We start from the raw sequence: 14485 nt of genomic DNA on the forward strand, positions 1-14485 counted from the left end.
CAAACAAGAGAAAGATAATTACTCAAGCAGTTTCAGTCTATTCACTATGTCAGTGTCAGTGATAGGGTAGTACGTTTGCAATGGGAATCCATGGGGGTCATCTGCTGTGGACTTCGGGGAATCCAAGTTACTGGTCATTAGTGGTCAAGGACTTAACATGTTCCTATCAAAGGGAAGCTCTGTCTTTTGTGCAATACTTGAGAAAAAAGACTGAACGATAAGGAAGTGTGTATCTCTAGTTTTCTGGCACCCATCCTACACCATGAAGGGAGCCAGTCTTATGATGAAGCCTATTCTGCAAAAGATGAATGAGAAGTGACACTGCCAAGCTGTTGCTCAGCCCTTGACAAGTCAACCCTAACTTTGAACTCTTCAGCTACACGAGCCAGTAAATGTCCTTTGTTGCTCAGTCTAAGCTGGTTTTTCTAAGTTGTTGTAATTGGCAGCATCCTAACTGACTCACTAGAAGGGCTGGTAAAATGCAAACAAAATTCTAGTGACAGTGAACAAGTGTGACAAGAGAATGTGAGGCACTTAGAATGACTTGTGAATTAAGAGAGAGGGAGAAGTTAAAGAAGGTAAGACTGAAGGATTGTGAAGGAGCCTGCTGGCCGTCTTACCCTCAGGGAAGTGGGGACCCACCCACAGCTTTTTCAGGGGAGTTATACGAAGGCATTGCCTTTCAGGAGAATCACTTTGCTTAGGGAGGATCAGAGAGGGGGCAGGATTGCAGAGAAGGAAACTGGTCAGGAGGCCATCTCAGTAAATCAAAAATTCTCACACATTTTGGTCTCAGGACCCCTTTGCACTCAAAAATTATTGAAGACCCCATTTGTTTTTATGGGTTGTATCTGGCAATATTTGCCAAATTAGACATTTTCAAGATATAAACTTAACTCATTAAAAATAACAATGACTAACCCATTGCATATTAACATATACATTTTTATGAAACAAAATATATTTTCAAAAACCAAAAAGACTTTAGAGAAAAAATGGTATTATTTTACCTTTCTTCAAATCTCTTCAATGTATGGCCTAATGGAGGACAAATGGAGTCTCATCTACTTTCATAATCGGTCTGTTGCAAGTACTCTTAGTTGACGAATGCAAAGGAAATCTGATTTACAAAGACCTACATCTGGGAAAGCAGGGGTATTCTAGCAGTCTTTTCAGACAACTGCACATTATTTTTTAACACTAAATCAAGATTCAACCAGTGGTAGTTTCTTAAAGGTCAGTTGCTAAGTGGAACAGAAACCAGACAAATAAAAATATTCTGTTCCACTAAAATCCATTGTTCCATCTTTTGCAGTTGGAATGGCTTTTCTCCATGCATGATCATGGCCTTGCAGAAATCCCCAAAGCATCTTGGGCCTCGGGGAAGGGTCTATGGATCACCTCTTGAGAATCGTTGTGGTAAACCAAAGACGTTCCGACAAGAACCTGAGTGAGGGAAGTGGTTAAAAGGAGGTGGAAAGAAAAGCAGAGGTGTGCTTAGGGATGGTAGCTGTGGCGTTGCTGGGGGGATTGGGAACTGGTTTCATTTAAGGAGAGAGGAAGGGATGCCCCTTTGGGCCCTAGCCAGGGTGGACGATGGTGCCGTTCATAATAGAGCACAAGGGGAGAGTCAGGTTTGCACAAAACGAGGTGGGTCCTTCTGAGGATGTTGGAACTCGGATGCTTGTCTGACATCTCAGAGGATCTGTGAGTCTGAAGCTCAAGAGAGCTCTCCATCAGGGACAGACTTGGACTGGAAGTCAACAGCATACACGCTGACAGTTAACACCAGAAAGTAGATCAGGTACCCTGAGGAGAGTTTGTGGAGGGAGAAGAGAGGAGCTTTGAGAGCAGAAACGTACACATTTTTGACGTTAGGGGGACAAGAAGGATGAAGAAGCACTCCAAGAGAAGATGGAGATAAAAAATGAAAAATCAGTAAGATGCCATGTCATGGAAGGCAAGGAAGGCAAGGAAGTGCTGAAGGAAGTGGCCAGTGGGGGTTCACACTGATGATGGTTAAGGAAGACAAGAATCAACGTGCCTGCTGAGTGTAGAGCATGAATCCACTTGTGGTGCTGGTAGAGCATGATGGAGGGAAATGTAGAAGTCAGGATTCTTCTTCCTTCCTTCCTTTCCACCTTCCGTACCCCTTGTCTTTATTGAACACCTGTGGTGTGTCAGGTGTATAATATTGAACATGGCCCTCACCTTCATTATGATTATAGTTATTATTGTGGGGAAGGCAGAAAGTAATCAAGTAAACCAACATACGGGCTTATGATTCTATGATCGTCTTTAAATGAACCGTAAGGAAGAGAGGACAAATTCACATTCTCTTATGTTCAATGCTAAGATCCAAAATGCTTTGAAAACAAAAAAAAATTTTTTTATAATTTAGTTGATGTCAAAAAATGTGGTAGTATACTATATTGCCCTCTTAAAATCTGGAAACTTCTGAACTCCTAACAAATACACAAGGATTTCAGATAAAGGGATCATGGACTTGTATTGGCTTATTTTTACAGATAAGGACACAAGACACAGAAAGTTTAGGTAACTTCTTCACATTCACATAGCCACACTCCCTGCTGGGAGATCCAATGTCAGATAAAGCAGTACATCCATCCATCCATGCATCCATTCATGCATGCATTCATCCATCTATTCATTCATATGTTCACCCATCCACCCACCCACCTCTCCATCCATCCATCCATCCATCCATCTTTCCATCCATTCAGTCATCCATTCGTCTATCATCCACTCATCCATTTCAAAACATTTATTTGAGACTCCACTATATCCCAGGCTGTAAGACAATAGTTCAAAGTTACTGGAGAAGAGACAAAAACTTTTTTCTACTAAATAGTGGTTGCAGAAAGTACTGTTTCTGCAGGTGTTACTCAGGGGCTCTGGGAACTCAAAGGGTGATTTAAATGCTTGGCTGAGTCCTGGCCTTGTGAAGTGTTGATCAACAGGGTCCTTCCATCTCTCATCATTTACTCAAGTGCAAAGACAACATCTCACCCCTTACATCCTGTGCATTATCCCTGTGAGACCTCTTTCAGTGTTTGGATACTGTGGTCTCTGGAAAAAAAAATGGCAAGGAGAAACTTGATGATTGATTTGGTTTGCGCTTCAAGAGGCAGCAGGATAAAAACAGAACAGTACAAATGTATTTCACATGGTAGCTTCCAAAAGAATCACAGAAATGTTTTCGGAAAAGCCAAGTAAGAGAAGGTGTGCCTTAAACTGTATTAGAGAAAAGAGCTCTCGAAGGGAGAGGGAAAGTGATGGGAAAGAAAAACATAAAAAGAATACAACTAAGTGAATATTCTTGTAGTTATGGGAGGCCCATGGGGAGAGGTGTGTTTAAGAATCAGAGAACTGACAACAAGCTCATGTAGCTCTAGCCTAAGATCGAGAGATGGAACTCACTGGCTTAGTGCCAAGAAACACACCCCTGAGTCCATGAAGGGACCAGCGCATGAGGGCACCTAACATGCAGAAATGGAGGGCAAGTGTGTAACTGCGTTTCAATACAGAAAATCCGATGACATCTACTACAGAAGGCTGGGCGCAGAGCTCGGGTTGCCTGGGATGTACCTGCACCGTTTCTGAGAACGGGGGCTAAATCCTGTATGGAGACCTGGAACTGAAACTTCCAGCAGCTCTTGTCTGGGTTGATGGTGTGTTTGGACTTCACTCTGCAAATAACTTCATGACATGGATTTAGCCTGCTGGTTCTTGAGGAAGCCAAGACTTTTTGCAAGAGCACAGCCCAAACCATTGTTGGAGGAGAGGGCGCCAGACAGTCTTCACTCCAATGCTAGCACCTTGTGTGTTTTTTGACTCTTGACCAGAGGTGCCCCACATCTCTGCCTCCAGAACATGCCTTGAGTCCACGTGGGGCTCTTTTCCCTGCATTGGGCCCTGGGCTCAGCTGGAGTCCTGCTGGTGAGCGCACAGCTGCCTCCTGGTCTCAGCTCAGCATCTCTGCCTTAGTGTGATACTGCACCCCATTCTCTGAGGACACAGAGAGAACTCTGTGTCCTCATGGTCTTCCATACCAAGGAACCCTGAACCTCCAGGTTTTCATCTGCTGAACTTTTACAAAGGATGTAAACTTTAAATCTTCAGGGTTTTTTGGTAGCAGAGCCTAAGCCCCCAACCCCCGACACACACACACACACACACACACACACACACACACACACACACACACACACCACACACACACACACCACACACACACACAATCTAGTGCCCACCTCAATCCTTAAAACAGAGAAGACCCCTTCTGGTGGAGGCTTATCTCTGAAGGGTGAGAAGGGGTGGGGCAGAACCCCACCCACTCAGCTTTCCAAGCCCAGGGGCCTGAGCATGTGACAATCTTGTACGTTACTTTTTAATTGATCTGCACAAGCATTTTCGTTTTGTGAAAATGCTCAAGGCTATAATTTTATGGTATGTGTACACACAATATGTTCACGCATTTCTGCTTCATATATTTTCTACACTGTAGATTATACTTCTACAAAAAATGAAATATTTCATTGATTAAAGAGGAAAAATAAAGATAGAGATCATAAGCATGTATTGTCTACTTAAAAAATAGAGCCTGGATTTTCAGTTTTATGTTTGAATCATGAAGTTGAATCTAATCAATGCACATGTTTCCTATCAGTTTCTGGGAAAAAAAATGAATACCATGTCATGTTTCTCTCAATTCTCTCATTATTCCAGTGAAACTAAAATGAACCCTGGAGACCCCATTTTTCCACTTTAGAATAACGGTTGAAGGGATTAAGAATTCACCACTTCCGTTCTCACTTCTCTGCTTTCACCCTTTCTTCCGGCTGAGGGAGAGAATGGAACCTTATGGATGGAGGCAAGAGACTCAAAGGAAGATGCCAGTGAACAGAAAGCCAAGTCCAGAAGATAAAAATCCACTTTCACATCGCTACACTCCAGCACTCGGGGAGAAGGCGCCAACACATCCCTGAAACACACACACACACACTCTCCACAAAATGGCTGCAGGTTTCTGGACGCTACTGGTGTCAGATCCAGGGAGCAGGACATGCCCAGCGGGTACTCGACGCCCACCAGAAGGTGAGAGTGTTTTACAAGGTGTGGTTTCTTTAACAACCTTCCCTCCCTTCCCCTCCTTTAGAAACCATCTGTTGCTCACTGGGACCCAGATCCTGCTCCCTCGTGAGGCTGTCCCAGGGCCACGTGCTTTGTCTCAGGTGACACCAGCTGATTATTGAGGGGGCGCACTTACCAAAAACCCCTGCTTTTTCTGATTGTATCCAAATTATTGGAAACAAGGATACTCTGCCTATTAGAGAAAACAAAATCTTCACTGTGCTAAGATTTTGACATGGATAAGCTCATCTGGCTCTCACAAACTCCTAGGAGATCCTGTGTAGGAAGGATTGCTACTCAGACAGCCTTAATTAGAAGCCTGGGGCTCTGAATGATCTCACCAGCCACGCAGAGGAAAGACTTTAGTGTGGCTGGAGGGAAGGAACTATATACCACTCCAATTAGTCACTGGAATGTGTAGGGAAAGTTGGCAATGACCTCGTTAATTTGTAAGCACTTGACAGGAGGAAAGCCCCACTGACGGAACACAGTGTTCAGAAATGAGATTCGTGATTTCATCAATAGTGTATTAACTTTTTATTGTTTTTTGGATTTGGAGCCATGTAATGCTGTAGTTTGGTTATATAAGGAAAGCAAGCGACGGATCAGCCGTAAAGACCCAAAAAGGTGAAAATAAAGTAGTAGAAACTCCCGTCAAAGCTGTGCAGGTCCCCAAGGGGCAGCCAGGCTGTTCTCCTGCAGAAACGGGCGGACAGCCTCAGCCGCCTCTCCGCACCTGCCTGTCCTGCACAGGCATTTCACAAAGACGCCGTTCCACTGCCTTCTGTTCTCATGGTTTCTCCTGAGAAATCAGCCGTTTGTCTTACCGGTGTTCCGCTCATCTTGCCTTGCTGTTGCCGTCTGCTTTTGTTTCTGGCTGCTCTGAAGACTTTCCCTTTGCTGCCGGTTTTCAGCAGTTTACCGTGATGGTTGCTAGATATGATTTTCTTTGTATTTAACCTGCTGGGGTTCACCGACCTTCTTGCAGCTGTAAGTTTCGTGAGTTTTGAGAAGTTGTCTCCAACGATTGCTTCCATCATAATCTCTTTTCTCTCCGTTTTTAGCACTTCTGTTATATGGTGTTAGGGCATTTTATCACGTCACATTTGTTCTTGAAATACTTTTTAAAAATTTAATACTCTTTTAAATTCTCTATATTTCGTTCTGGATATTTCTGTTGGTCTGTCGTTCTGTTTCCTAATCTTTTCTCCTACTGTAACCAGGTGAGTGTAAATCCATTTATTGAGCTCCTACTTTAAGTTATTGCATTTTTGAGTTTTAGAATTTTTATTTCATTTCTCTCTTATCACTTTGAGGTTTTTTTGCTAACTCCCACTTTGTCTTTTAATTTCTTGAGCGTATAAGTCACAGTTATTTTTAAATCAGTGTCTGATCATTCTTATATCAGGATCTGCTTCTATTATATATCTTTTTTCTCTTGGCTCTGACTTCCAGTGTGTCTGGGAATTTCCCATTGCATGGTAGACATTGTGTATAAGAAATTATAGGAGCCTTATCTATGCTGTCCAATAAGTTAGCCACTAGGTGGCTATTGTCCCCTTTAAATATGGTTACTTTTGTGTAAATTCTCACTGAATTTCAAAGACTTGGTTCCAAAAAGAAAAAAAAAATCTAAAATACTGAATAATCTTTATATTGATTACATCTTGAATTGATGATATTCTAAATGTATTGGTCAAGTAAGTTACATTATTAACATTAATTTCACCAGTTTCTTTTTACTTTTTTAATACAGTGCTAGAAATCTTAAAATTAGATATGTGGCTCAAATTATATTTCTCCTGCACAGAGCGCCTCCAGATGACAGCATCTTCCTCTTGGGAGGATTCACATTAGCTGCTCTCTGGCAAACTGACAGGGACAGGAAGGTCACACCAATCCAGTTAAGGACTGAGTGGATCTGAGGCCTGGCAGAGTGCACTATGGTCTCTCGAGGGTCCTGACCGAAAGCCTGCAGACTTTCCTGGGCCTGCTGCTCTGAGCAGACACAGAACTCAAATTCCTCAGCATTGTGAGACTGCTGAAAATTCTGTCTAGTTTGCCAACCATCTTAGTTTGGGCTGCCATAGCCAAATGCCATAGGCGGGGTGGCTTCAACACCAACATTAATTTCTCACAGTTCTGGAGGCTGGAAGCCTGAGATCAGGGTGCTGGCGTGGCCCAGCTCTGGTGAGAGCCGCCTCCTGGCTTGGGGGTGGCTGCTTTCTCCCTGTGTCCCCACGCGGCAGCGGGAAAACCAAGCCCTCTGAGATCTCTTTTTATAAGGACGCTGCTCCCATCATGACGACCATACCTTTATGACCTCATCGAAGCCTCATTACTTCCCAAATGCCCCATCTCCAAATATTTTCTTATTGGGGGCCAGGGCTTCAACATCATGCCTTTCAGGGGGACGCAATTCAGTCCAAACACCAAACAAGTTTTTAAAATCTGAAAATGTCTCAAATTAAAACTTGGTTCAAACTTCAATAAAAAAAAAAATATATATATATATATATTCTATAAAAATAATAAAAAAACCTTGGTTCAGGATGTCAGGATCATGTTCCTGAATTTTTCCACTCTCCAGGCCACTGGGCTCTCAAACCCTAAGCTTGTTGGAAGCCCTGGGCCCCCATGTTGCCTCCTCAGCTCCGTGTTACTGCTGCAGGCTTGGCCTTTTTGCTCCATAATTTTTGTGACCCTACAAATTCCTGGAGGGGCAAAGCTGTGCAGACTGCTTACCTCACCTCAGTTCATTTCCCTTCTCTCTGGACCGTGGCCAGTCAGGTTCTAGTGACCAGGTTGCCAGCATCTTCAGACGGTGTGTTGGAATTTTACCCGGATTTTCCAGTGCTACGTCAGCAGGATTAGGCTGCTGCAACCAGACTGTTAGAGCCAGAAGTGAAGGTCCCAGACCAGCTCTCAGCACTGCTTCCTCCCCCATGAATGTTTAGCTCCTTTCTTTTCTTCTTCTCTATTTGTCTCTTGAATTTACAAATTTTGCAGCAATGTCTTCCAATGTGAAATCTTCCAAAGTGAGAAAGAAATGCTGAACACTCTGCTGAAGGTGAGGCTGCCCCACCAGGGCCTGCCCATCCGTCCTGTGAGGCCCCAGGTGAGGACCAAGCTCAGGCTCTCTTGGGAACAGATACTGGGGTTCCCACACCAGTAGGTACGTTCTTGGCTTTTGTCACACTTGCTTTACAGATTTTGAGATCAACCTTAAGCTCATCTCTGTGTTATAGAACTTTGGGAGCTGGAGTGAGTCCAAGATTACATGTTCCCTGTTTCTAGAATGTTCTTTATATTCTGACATCCCTCCTAGTGTGACAGTGACCATTCTCTCTGCCCGGGTTGACACTCAAATGTTCATAGACAAGCAGCGCCCTCCGCCTCAGGGCAGGGAACATGACTTTGAACTTAGTGCCGCTCAGCACTTGACAAAGCTAGGTGGAGAATGGGCGTGTGCTTCAGCTCTTCTACACACCCAACAACCTGCGCCTGCGTTAAGTCAACTGTGTGTCTTGGTTGCACTATGGTGGGAAGCAGGGAGTGTTTACTGAATTTTACTTTGGAGTAATGCCCTCAGCAATCAAGGGAGAAGGCAAAAGAAGGCGCTAATTTCATCTGCAGATGTATTTCCTACATTAAACAGTGCCTTCTTTTGAAGACCGATGGAAACACTTCTTTCTGGTCTTAGCATAAGGAGTAACTAGATCACTTCCTGGGAAATGCTCTGCTTCTATATTGTGAACTTGATGAACTGTGTAAGTAACGGTGTTTTCTTCCTGGATTAGCCGCTTCATAGTTTAGAGCCGTACTCGGAGCTTCCTTCCAGCGAGTGTGTGGGGCCCCATCACATGTGTTTGCTGTTCTCATCCCAAGTCGGCCTTTTCACTTGTCCCTGACCTCGGTGTTCTCTGTCCACCGTTCACTTTGATCGATGGCATTGCCCTAGGTCAGACACACATTTTCCCTTCCTTCAATGACTGTGGCTGCAATTTTATTGGTCTTCCTCCCTCCTTCCTCTGGTCCCGAATGTGTTATCTGCACTAGCGAGAATAAGCATCTGTATCAGTTATCAGTTGCTGCATAACAGTTAGTCCCAAACCTAGTGGTTTAAAACAATACACATTTGTTATCGCACCGTTTCTGTGGGTCAGGAATCCGGGCATGGCTTAGCCTTGTGTCTCTGACTCAGGGTCTCTCAAAAGCCGCAGTAGGTGTTGGCAAGGGCTTCACCATCTGCAGGCTCACCTGGGGAAGGACCAACTTCCGAGCTCACCCACATGCCTGTTGGCTGAAGACATCGGTTCCGTCATATGTGGGTGTCCCCGCAGGGCAGCTCACAGCATGGCAGCTGGCTTCCCTGAGCGTGACGAGGGGGAGACAGAGAGGTACCCGGGACGGAGTCCACAGTAACCCACCCCTGGAAGTGTCATCCCACCCCTTCTGCTGTCTTTCAATCATCAGGTGCAGTCAGGAAGTCCAGTCTACACCTGAGGGGAGAGGCTCACACAGCATGCATGTCTGCATGCGTGGACCACTGGGGCCGTCTCGGAGGTTGCCCACCACACCCCCTATAACACACAAAGCTGAGTAAGCTCTGTTAAAAATCCTTTGGTGTCTCCTTAGTGCCCTTCAAATGAAGTCCAAACTCCTTGGCACAACTGGCAGGTCTGTCCAGTCATGGCTCACCCACTGGCCTTATTTGGAGACGCTCCATTCTTGGCCCATTTGGTTTTTTTTTTTTTCCAGAAGGAAGAAAATGGAGTCCATTTAGTTTCATCTTTTCTCTGTCCCAGAGGACATTTTTTTAAAAAAGTAACAAACTTATCCAAGAAGCATGAAACAAATCGTTGAAAATGTCACCAGAGTAATGGACAGTCCAGGAATTGAGTCCTGAATAATTTACAGTTGGCTATAACGGGACTGAAATGAGTAAAAGCAGTGAGAATGGCCTGCACTTATGACTGTGGGTCAGGCGCTGTCCAGAATACGTTACACGGAGTGGCCAATTTACACCCTGTGGCCTTGACCTCCTAGTTCAAGACGCTGTGCACAGGGAGGCTGGCTCGGCGTCCCCTCCCTTAGTCACTGCATGTGTTGCTGCAGCCCGTGTATGCAGACGTGACCTGGAGGGTACCACGGGAACCGGTGACTGCTCTTACGTTCACCATGCACAGTGTGGGGCTCCATGAGTGATCTGATCCCTGCAAACGGCTCCGTTGACTACATTCAGCCGCACAGAACATTTTAAGGGAAGAGCAGAAACAACTTTTTGAAATGTTTTTAATGTATACTGGGATTTCACACATTTTATATTATGGTGAATTTTTTTTTTAAACTTTATCCTCTAAATAAACTTTTTGGAACAGGGGCACTTAAAAAAATTAAAGTTCTTTTGGACACAGAATTCTGGTGAACAAAGATTTTTCCAGAAAATTTCCAAGCTGATTCTTTTTTTTTTTTTCTACAAAGATATAAAAAACAACAAGAAAGTTGTTGGGGACAGACATGCGTTGAAAGACTCTGCCTTTGGTGGTCTGTGCAGGGCGACTTTAACATTCTCTTGCCTGTTTCTTCTTCATTCATGTTCAAGCAACCATGGTTATGTTTTGGGGATTAGGCCAGGGGATTTCCCACCAAAGGAGCGAAGTTGAGATGACGCTGATTTGGGGTCAACTCAGGAAGCCTGTGAAAGCCCAGTGTGGTAAGGAGCCCACAGCTGAAGGGTCCACAAAGAGAGGGGCCGCTGTCCTCAGGGACGCCCAGTAAGGACATCGCTCCTAGGTGGTGTCGACTGAAATAAAACGCACAGCCTAAAAGCTGAGGGTGATATTTTGCTTGGTAGACTTTCTGAGGACTCAGCTCCGGATGACAGCCTCTCAGATCGCTCTGGGGATCTACTCAGAAGAGGTAGGGGAGGAGCCAGGATGTATAGGAGCTTTTGCAACAAAGACCAGGTAGTCAGAACATCAAAAGATCACTGTTAATTAAAGAAAACCAGGCATCTCAAGTTAAAAAATGTAGTGCTTTTCTATGTATGGGAAGGTGCCAAGGTCTGAGCTCATTAAAAACATTCCTTTGACATGCACCTTAGCTCTCCAGGGTCAGTGTCCTGTTCCTTCCCATCCTGAGTCCCCTCAGAGGGCACCGCTGGGGTGGCTGCAGAGGCCCGGCTGCCTGCCTGTCTGCACCCTGAGTTCCCTCTGCTCACTGTTGGGGTGGCGGTACTGGCTGATGAGTTGATGGCCGCAGTGTCCTTTATTTACTGACGTGGCTGGCGGTACTTTTCATCCACAGTGGGAAGTTGGAGAAATGGATGCGCCTATCGCCAGCTCCAATTTCCTCTGATCCAGTAAACTTCACTCCTTTCCCAGCCCCAATTCTAAACAAATTACTATTAAGAATAAATGCAGCATGGTGTGGAAAGACATGCAAACCCAACGATCATGCTTCCTTGGCGAGCACCAGCCTGCACATTTTAAAGAAAAGGATGTTTCTAAAAGAGCTCCATCTCTGCTAGCAATTGCACGCGGCCCAGTCACTCCGGAAACGAGCTGCACCCACGTGGCTGGGGGCACGGGGACTTCCTGACATTTCCAGCTGCAGCTTCTCAGCTTTCAGACACATGAGTTTCATATAAGCTATTACTTTTCCCCTTATTCCACCTTATTCCTGCCAAAATCCAAATGTTTACTGTATGCTTTATTTGTGGTGAATAATTTTGGCTAATTATCACTCATTTTGCAACCCTGAGCTGCAAATGGGAGAAAACAAAGCCAAACTTGTCGTTTTCTAAACAGCACGAGTTCAAAGCAGCCTTGTCACAATCTAAGCGATCCATTTGCCGGTTAAAATCTGGCTCCCTCTCTCCTCCTCTGGAGGAAGGGAAGTTTTATTTTCTGCTGGACACATTTTTAGAGGGGCTTTAAGAAGCTAATCAGTCAGAGACCAGACAGACACCACTGCCTGGGGCATGTCAGGGCACGCCCACCACCCGGCCCTGTAATGGCAGCCCTGCTCGGAGTCTCTTTGTCATCTCTCTTTCTGGGGGCAGCACCCCAGGGAGGCTCAAGCACCAGACTTCTCTGCAACACTGTCCCTCCTTCCTGCCTGTCATGGCCTCTTTTTTCCTCCCCCACTTCTTAGTGGTGCTCTATGCCCAAAGGAATCAGCTAAAAATCTATTTAAGAAATGTACTTTGCCACTCACCTTACCATGCTTAGAAAAGTAACCCTTAATGTCTGTGCTTCTCAGTTTACAAGCACGGAGTCTAGGAAGCAGGAGACAAGGCTCACGGGTGCGAGGAAACTTGCCCAGCGCTGTGGCAAAGTCGACTGAATGCAAGCTCATCCCACTTCGCAACCATTGGTTTTCATGATGCATAACTCGCTCCACCCAGGGCCTGGGGTTTGGCTACACCTGGCTGAGTCCTCACTGCTCTGGCATCTGTGGGCCTCCCTCCATGATAGCAGGGGGCACAGAGGTGGCATGTGAGGGGTGGGGCTGAACCAGGACACAGAACTCTAAGGCATATAGGTGAGAAGGTTTTTGTAGACTAGGAAAAGAAGTCCCAGCTAGTTACACATTTTTGAAAGTTGGCAAATACCAAGCGTGTCACAATATCATAAAATAACGTTTTTACAAATTGTCTCATGCATTTCTGAAATATTACAGTTTTAATGCAATGGTGGTGATTTGCATGTTTTGTCTGGAGCTACCTGCTTCTGAAGGGTAAGATTCATTGAAATCTCCAATCTGCAAGTTGCCGTGTGGGGGTGGATAAAATATGAGGCCACGTGTAGGTGGACTAGTTATTTGCAGAACAGTTCTTGCTTTTTTGACCTAAGAAACACGAGTTTTGATACGTGCTATTGCACGAGATTCTCGTAATAAATGTGTGTTGCATTGATATTTACATGTACTGCATTTCATTTTCCTGACCAGAGAACACTTCTCTTTTGCTGCATCCAGCGCAGCTCGGGACCGTGTCTGAGGACGGGCGACGCAGGACTCAAGAAACAGAGACAAAATAAAGAGCAAAGATGGGACCAGGGGCCTCAAGATCTCGTGGCTCCAGAGCCCCGAAAGCCTGGTTGACATCGTGTTTATTAGGAGTAAACAGCTCAGAAAAAAACGCTATCAAGAGGGGGGGCTTCAGCTACTCCATGCGATAAGCACTGCGTTCTGCTTGCTGGCTAACTGATCAGTTTCAGGCCCATCCCTTCCAGGAACAGCCACCCCGGGTGTGCAGAGTTTCTCAGTCTATCCTGTTGTTGCCTCCGGGACATCCCGAGGTAGCACATACTCCCCCCGGGCTTAACCGCGTGCTCTCATGCCAGAACCTAGTCCTGCTAGTGGACGACCTGGCTTTCCAGGCCCGTCCGTTGTTCCACACTAAGGAACTATCTGCCCTCCTTCGAGCCCTCATGGCCAGTCTCAGGCTTGCCCGCCACACATTTTCTTTAGCCTAATACGTGCTATAGATGTCACCTGCTGCCTAAAACATTAAAACAAAGCAAGCGTGTGTGTTTGAAGCAAGCAGTTGTGAATACAGTATTTTAAGCTCATGGAAATTGAGGTGCGGCTCGTTTCCCAGCACTCTTTTGACAAGGGGTCGCTGCGAACTGCTTACAGCTTAAGCACAGTGGCTGGAAAGTTTTCAGAGACTAGCTCCAGGCTCTGCAGCTCTGCACCCTTGTTTCTCTTCCGCCGGCCCCAGCACTGTGCTGTGGGAGGTGACCCCACCTGCTTGTCAAGACACCAGGGGGCTGGCGCAGTGGGCAGGGGGACATTCCAGGAAGTCCCTCCTGCATTGGAATGGTTAGCAACAAGGTAGGCATGCATGGCGCTGTCTAGTGTCACGAACACCCTGATTGCCGGGAGCGTCCAGCAGCCCGGGTCCGGGCGGGGCTCCGGGGCCTCGTGTGCTCGGAAGGTTGCTGTTCCCTCCCTTGGAAGGTTTGACTCGTTTTCCAGAAGTGCCGCGGGGAGACGAGGCCTCTCTCGTCCCGGTTTTCCGAAGTGACACGCGTCCGGGCCGCAGAGCTCGGCTGCGACGGCGGGTGCCCGGCCCCTCACGGGCGTGGGCAGTGCGCTCGCTTGCGGGGAGCGACCCCCTGTGGCTTTCACCGCCTCCAGGCCGGGAAGCGTCCTAGGGCTCTGGAGGGCAGCCCCCAGCGGGGCAGCGCCCTCTGCGCTGCGGGCCTCGGAGGGGACGGGACGACCCGGGGGCCGGGCTCCGCGCGCGCTGCGAGAGCACCGCAGACCGGCCGGCCAGCCGTGCGCCCCGGGTGGGGACGGGCTGTGCTCTGGGGCGCCT

At 46.4% G+C, this 14485-nt stretch overlaps 1 long non-coding RNA gene across 1 annotated transcript in view; it reads left to right on the forward strand.

Moving 5' to 3' along the window:
• Nucleotides 1–14151, forward strand: part of LOC105086412 (uncharacterized) — an 83347-nt gene extending 69196 nt beyond the window's left edge. The window contains exons 4-5 of the long non-coding RNA XR_010379169.1: nt 4868–5118; nt 13111–14151. This is a non-coding gene — a long non-coding RNA (uncharacterized LOC105086412). The remainder of the gene's footprint in view (nt 1–4867; nt 5119–13110) is intronic.
• The last annotated feature ends 334 nt before the right edge of the window (nt 14152–14485 follow it).

The sequence above is a fragment of the Camelus dromedarius genome, chromosome 36 (assembly GCF_036321535.1).
Source record: "Camelus dromedarius isolate mCamDro1 chromosome 36, mCamDro1.pat, whole genome shotgun sequence".
NCBI lineage: Eukaryota > Metazoa > Chordata > Mammalia > Artiodactyla > Camelidae > Camelus > Camelus dromedarius.